Here is a 6,000-nt window from a genome sequence, read left to right as displayed (position 1 = left end):
TGCTCGGTTCTCGGTCCCCTCCGGGGGGACACTGCCCCCCCTCTCGGAGGCCAGGGGGCTCGGGCTGCCCCACACGTCCCTTGGGTCGGCGCCCCCGGTCACCTTCCCTCAGACACCTCCCCCAGCCCCACGGTCTCAGCCCCCGGATCTCTCAGTCCTGTCGCTTCCCCACCCCCGCCGAGTCCCTGTCCCTGTCCCCGTCCCCGGGCCGCCCCCCGCCCCGCCGCCCTCCCCGCCCAGCCCCTTCCCCTCCCCTCGCTCCTTAAACCCGCGGCCGCCGCGGCCCAGCCCCTCTCCCGCTCCGGCGCCCGGGCCGGCTCCCGCGGCCGCCGCGTCCCGCTGCCGCCCTGCCCTGCCCTGCCGCCGGCCGGCTGCCCGCCCGCCGCTCGGATCGCCCCCCGTCCTTCCCCCCGTCCTTCCCCCCGTCCTTCCCCCTCCTTTCTCCTCTCCTCTCCTCTCTCCATTCCCCCCCGCCCCGTTTCCCCCCCCCCCAGAGGATGCAGCGTTTTGCCCATCCCCGCTCTGTCACCAGCATGTCCCCGTGAGCGCGCGTGTGCGCACGGGGGGTTCAGGAGGGGGGTGTCAGTGTGCCTGGCTGTGGCTGGCTGCGTGTCCGTGGGTCCCTGTGTGCGCTCCTGGCCCCGCACGCCCACCCCCCCCCCCCCACCGCAACCCCGTCCCGGGCGGGCTGCGGGCGGCTCCGCGTGCCCCGGCTGCGTGCTGAGCTGAGCGGGGCCCGGGCGCTGGGCACCAGCCCCCGCCTCGGTGGTGCTGTGCTTGTGCAGGTAAGAGGACATCTACGGGTTTACAAGCCTGGCACCCGGGGCACTGCGGCTGAACACAACCTTCGCTTTGTCCGTTTCTTTCCATTTTTTCCCTAGCGCAGACAGGCAGCTCAAGTTCAAAAGAAGAATTTTTTTTTTTTTTTTTTTTTTTTTAAATAAGAGGACATGCAGGAACAGGATCTGTCTTTTACAAAGAAAATCCAGAAGGAACTGTGTTACGTTATTCTGACTCTGGGTTTCTTTGTTCTTTCCTTATAGTCAACAAAGTTTTCAGCCCACAGTCTGCCTCGGCACCCGAATCAGGCCTGGCTCAGCCCTCCGGTTGTGCTTAGCAGATGCAGAGTGGGTTCACTGCAGGTGATAAAGTGGAGTCGAGGGATGTGTAATGCCTTCATTGAAGAAAGCCGCTGAAAAAGTTCAGAGCTGACAGGACGTTTTCAGATGTGAAGGTTACATTACAATTACTGGGTTTAGGGTTGCTTCTCTTAATCTTGTATGCCTTGGGATTTTGACGACCTAACACCTTCTTGTATTCTGTCTACGTGACACTTTAGTTGCTATCAGTATGTGGGAATACTATGCTGTGTTAACAGGGTAATGTTTTCTTCAGTTCATGTTTATTACAACTGTGCTGTGCATCACTTTCTACCTATAGCCTCTAAGTCTTCCTCTAAGCTGCCTAATTCAGCAATTCCTTCTTGTCTGTATTCTTACAAAGCTAGTGTTCTTTAAAAAGTGTACTGACTGCTTCACAGCTGACACTTTACAGGCATTAGTATGCACACCGTGCTGTGCCTGTTTGCACGTATTTTGATTAAGACCTTAAAATAACACAGCCCATCTGCGCAGTGTGGACACTAATGGAATCATTCTCAGGATGATGCACCTGCAAAATCTGTGTATGTAACTGTGTGCTTAATTTTCACCCAGGATTACTCTAGATGCATGCCTGAATCTCTTATTCTTTTACAATTGCCTGTTTAGAAATCTGATTTGTGGGAGTTTGTATAAATACTGAAGAATAAATATTAATTGATAAAATAGTAGGGGAAGTTTCTCAAATAGGTTAGGCAGACAATTGCAAGGTTTATTCCACTTTAAAAGCTTAATTACTTCTTTTTAAGAGTAGGTATATACTAATTTTTACTCAAGTTTCAGTCCTTCTACCAACTGTCATGCATATTTCCCAGTGTGATGCTGCTATTCTGAATATAGAAAGTTCATAGTCCACAGTTGGGATGATGCTCTGAAGTAATTTTCAGTAAGACATATCAAGTACGTGAAGATATATTGTTAGAATTTACATCATGAAGTGTTTAGGAATGCTATTACAAAAGAAAGTTCTGAGCATGTATTGCAGATTCACTGTGTATCTTCAATAAGTGTGTTGTGTTGCTTCTAAGAGGCAGTGTGCTGTTTTGGGATCCTTTCTGGTGAAACTGAGGCTCAGTGAAGTTAAGAGTCCCATTCTGAACTTAGTGGGCAGCCGACCAACTGATGAATGTCATCTGGTTTAGGTTAGGATTACTGCAAGTACTTTGCAGAAGGGCAGCTCTCAATACATTGCAAAGCGAAGGGAAGAAACCACGTCTTCTGACTTCCCAAACAGCAGGTGATGGTGCCATTCTCTTCTGGGATCAGTCTGGGGCCAAATCTTGCTTGTTGTATGAGTGCAGAGAGTATTCTCTTTAAGTGTTTGTCTCTCAAATTTGAGTGAAACCAATGCCATGAATGAGAAGAGGCTTTAAGTTGGAATAGCGCATCTGATGGAGGACTTACTGTGAGGGAAGTATCGGTATGACTCATGAATATGACTCAGTGTGATGGAAGGACAAGGTCCCCAATGAGGACCTAATAAAGGAAGAATTAGCTGGAAAAATTAGTTTGTTTCTTTGGTCTGTGGGAAGCTTTTCCTGAGCTCAGAGACCCAGACAATGTGTGGGTGAGCGTGTCTGTAGCACCTATACATACACATAAGTCTTTTCTTGCTTCTGCTGATATTTCATGTCATTTTAGGGCAAGCATCCTTGCTACATGCTGGAGCTAGCTTTTGTTTCTGGCCTTTATGATACTGAAAATAATAGGAATAAAAGAATACTTTTATTTCCAGCATGTGATAACTTTCTTGCTAAAATACATTTCTGCGATTTCTTGGTAATTACCTTGGTTTCAAAGGATATTTCAATTTGTCATACTGCAACGCTTTCTTCTAAAACCTGTTTTGATTAATCACTGCTGGGTGATTGCAATTCCTCCCTTTTAAAAGCCATTCTTAAACTCTTCCCCTTTCTCATGATGAGGAGCAAAATCTTTAAGAAAAAACCTGCATCATATCAACGTCTGTCTGTACCACCACACCTGAGTAATATGGGTGGTACTGGGCAATTTCAGTTGTTCAGGCAGTGCCAAATTCCCCAATCTTTCTTAGATAAACTTAATTATATACTGTCTCTGATGACAGTGAAGTATCCCCTTCCAGCCTTTCCAACTCTGTTTTCCCTAGTGAGGAGGACGGGACAGTGCATTTCTGCCTTTACAAGTAGCTCTTTAGAGAGCAGCCATTCCTGCAGGTCTTTCTGTGGCCAAAGGAGTCTAAAGACAGGAATACTGGGTCCGTCTTGGATGCTGCTCGCTTTATATTAGGCACTACCACCTGTTACAAAGATGTTTTGGAGCATGACAGCTCCAGTTTTGGGAATGAGGAAAGGAGGAGACAGTATCTACAGAAATCACTAAACTGTAACTGAGGAATTGGGAAAATATTTAGAAGTTTTTTTAAGAACAGGAAAAAAGTAGGAAAATAAACATATTAGAAACTATCCTGTCATATTTGGACACCAGCTCACTGTTAATTTCCTCCATCATATACTTTATTTTACTCGATGTTTTTGTAATGCTTTGTTCCAGTTACTGTTGAAGGTTTTCTGGTCCCCTTCAATAGAAGTCACATCAGGCTTTTGAAGTTGCCATGAGTTGAGATGGCTCTGTCCCAGCTCAATTAGCAGAGCCAAGCAGAAGCATGTATTTTGTAGACAGAGAAACTTCTGCAAAGACCTCCCGTTGTGCTTCTGGAAGACTACTTAGATGTTTTAAGCTTGAAGTGGTCTGCTTAAGCTGCACTCAGACTTACATTTTCCTTGGCAAGCAAGTATGCAATCTTGTGAGGTAGTAAGTGATGACATTCATTTTAAAGATTTGCATTTCAAATTTGTTTTAAAATCACTGCTAGGTTTTGGGGTGTTTTTCAGGGGAGAGGAAGTGTTAGTCCTAATGATCTTGACTTATAGATGACATCATGGGTCAGTAAATTGAAGGCAAAGTTAAGGATTTTTGCCTCAACGTTGCAGCTAAAAGCCCATTGGGCTGTAGTCAGGGGTCGTGGATAAAGGACGTTGCTCTGGCAGATGTGCTGCACAGTCTGTAGCAAGTCAATGGCTCTGTGCAGTCAGTTCTTTCACCCATGAATGACAGATAATATTAGAAGGAGGTCTTACGTTAACTGCAACATTGGGATCCTAAAAAAAAAAAAAAAAAAAAAAAAAAGGTGTTTTTTATTAGTTCAAAGCATTCTGATTTTTTATTAATTGAGCAATAGATTCTCTAATGGCCAGCAACATTTCCAGAATTCAAGCTGCAAAAAGAGACTAGCTGGATTCAGTTTTGGGGAAGTATGGTTTCATAGGATCATCTAGGTTGGAAAAGACCTTTAAGATCATTGACTCCAACTGTTAACCTAGCACTGCCAAGTCCACCACCAAACCATGTCCCTAAGCACCACATCTACATGTCTTTTAGATACCTGCAGGTACTCAACCACCTGGGCAGCCTGTTCCAGTGCTTGACAAACCTTTGTGGGAAAGAAATTTTCCTGATATCCAATCAAAACCTCCCCTGGTGTAACTTGAGGCCATTTCCTCTTAGTATATCAGTTCTTACTTAGGAGAAGAGACCAACACCCACCCTGATACAACCTCCTTTCAGGTAGCTGTAGAGAGCAATAAGGTGTCTCTTTCCTGAGCCTCCTTTCCTCCAGGCTAAACAGATCCAGGTCCCTCAGCCACTCTTCACAAAACTTGTGCTCCAGACCCTTCACCAGCGTCACTGCCCTGCTCTGGACACGCTCCAGCACCTCAATGTCTGTCTTGCAGTGATGGGCCCAAAACTGAACACAGGATTCGAGGTGCGGCCTCATCAGTGCCGAGTACAGAGGGACAATCACTGCCCTGGTCCTGCTGGCCACACTGTGTCTGATACAGGCCAGGATGTCACTGGCCTTCTTGGCCACCTGGGCACACTGCTGGCTCATGTTCAGCCAGTCATCAGCCAGCACCCCCAGGTCCTTTTCTGTCAGGCAGCTTTCCAGCCACCCTTCCCCAAACCTGTAGTTTTGTGGGGGGGCTGGTGTGACCCAGGTGCAGGACCCAGCGCTGAGCCCTGTTGAATCTTGTGTCCGCTCACAGCTCCCATGGCAGCCAGCACCAGCAAGTGCAATTGGAATGACTTGTCATCTAACATCTTGCTTTCTTTCTGTCCTGGAAAATGTCACTGGTGAAAAAATCTGACCACAGATTTTATATGGGGGAATGATGCCTTGGGAACCCAGATTTGCCCTGGCATGGCTTTAAAACCATGGAAGTGCAGGTGCTGCAGGATAGGGCAGGCAGGTCCCCCTTTTATGCCTGGGACATATGCATGAAGCTCCCTTACTGACCATCTAGCCTACTTCCATGACTCTTGCAGTGTGTCTATACTCCAGAGGCTCAACAGAGACCTTATTGCTCTCTACAACTACCTGAAGTGTTAACAAAAATGACACGTCCCTCTGTTCAGAGATAGTAATGTAACAGTGAGAACCCTACAACCCTTGTATTCCATCTCAGGACTTTTCATTTCCTTTACATGATTTCCTTTGCACTTGCTGGTGCTGGCTGCCATGGGGGCTGTATGTAATGACCCCCAGACATGATCATCACAGCAGAGGAGCTTGGCTAGGGGTGTGGGGGGAAGTCTACACTGATTTCTTCTTCCCACTCTACTCCTGATGTCCGGCTCCACTGATTAGGCTGAAATATTTTATCATGTGAATATGATCTGCAAAACAGGACCAAGAGTTCTGGTTGAGGGAAAATTTACTTATTCATTCCTAGTCTGAATATGAGGGTGGGAGGGAGCTGGTAATATTTTCAGCATCACTAAAAGGTTGATGAAGATTAAA

The 6,000-nt window shown here is 47.0% G+C and overlaps 1 protein-coding gene across 1 annotated transcript in view; it reads left to right on the top strand.

Moving 5' to 3' along the window:
* The first annotated feature begins 552 nt into the window (after nucleotides 1-552).
* COL22A1 (collagen type XXII alpha 1 chain) overlaps nucleotides 553-6,000 on the top strand; it is a 237,326-nt gene continuing 231,878 nt past the window's right edge. The window contains exon 1 of the mRNA XM_056333390.1: nucleotides 553-785. The gene's annotated coding sequence lies outside the window, so the exon portion shown is untranslated. The remainder of the gene's footprint in view (nucleotides 786-6,000) is intronic.

The sequence above is a fragment of the Falco biarmicus genome, chromosome 3, assembly GCF_023638135.1.
Source record: "Falco biarmicus isolate bFalBia1 chromosome 3, bFalBia1.pri, whole genome shotgun sequence".
Classification (NCBI taxonomy): domain Eukaryota; kingdom Metazoa; phylum Chordata; class Aves; order Falconiformes; family Falconidae; genus Falco; species Falco biarmicus.
The sequence above is the reverse complement of the archived record's forward strand: the minus strand, read 5'-3'. Positions and strand labels throughout refer to the sequence as shown.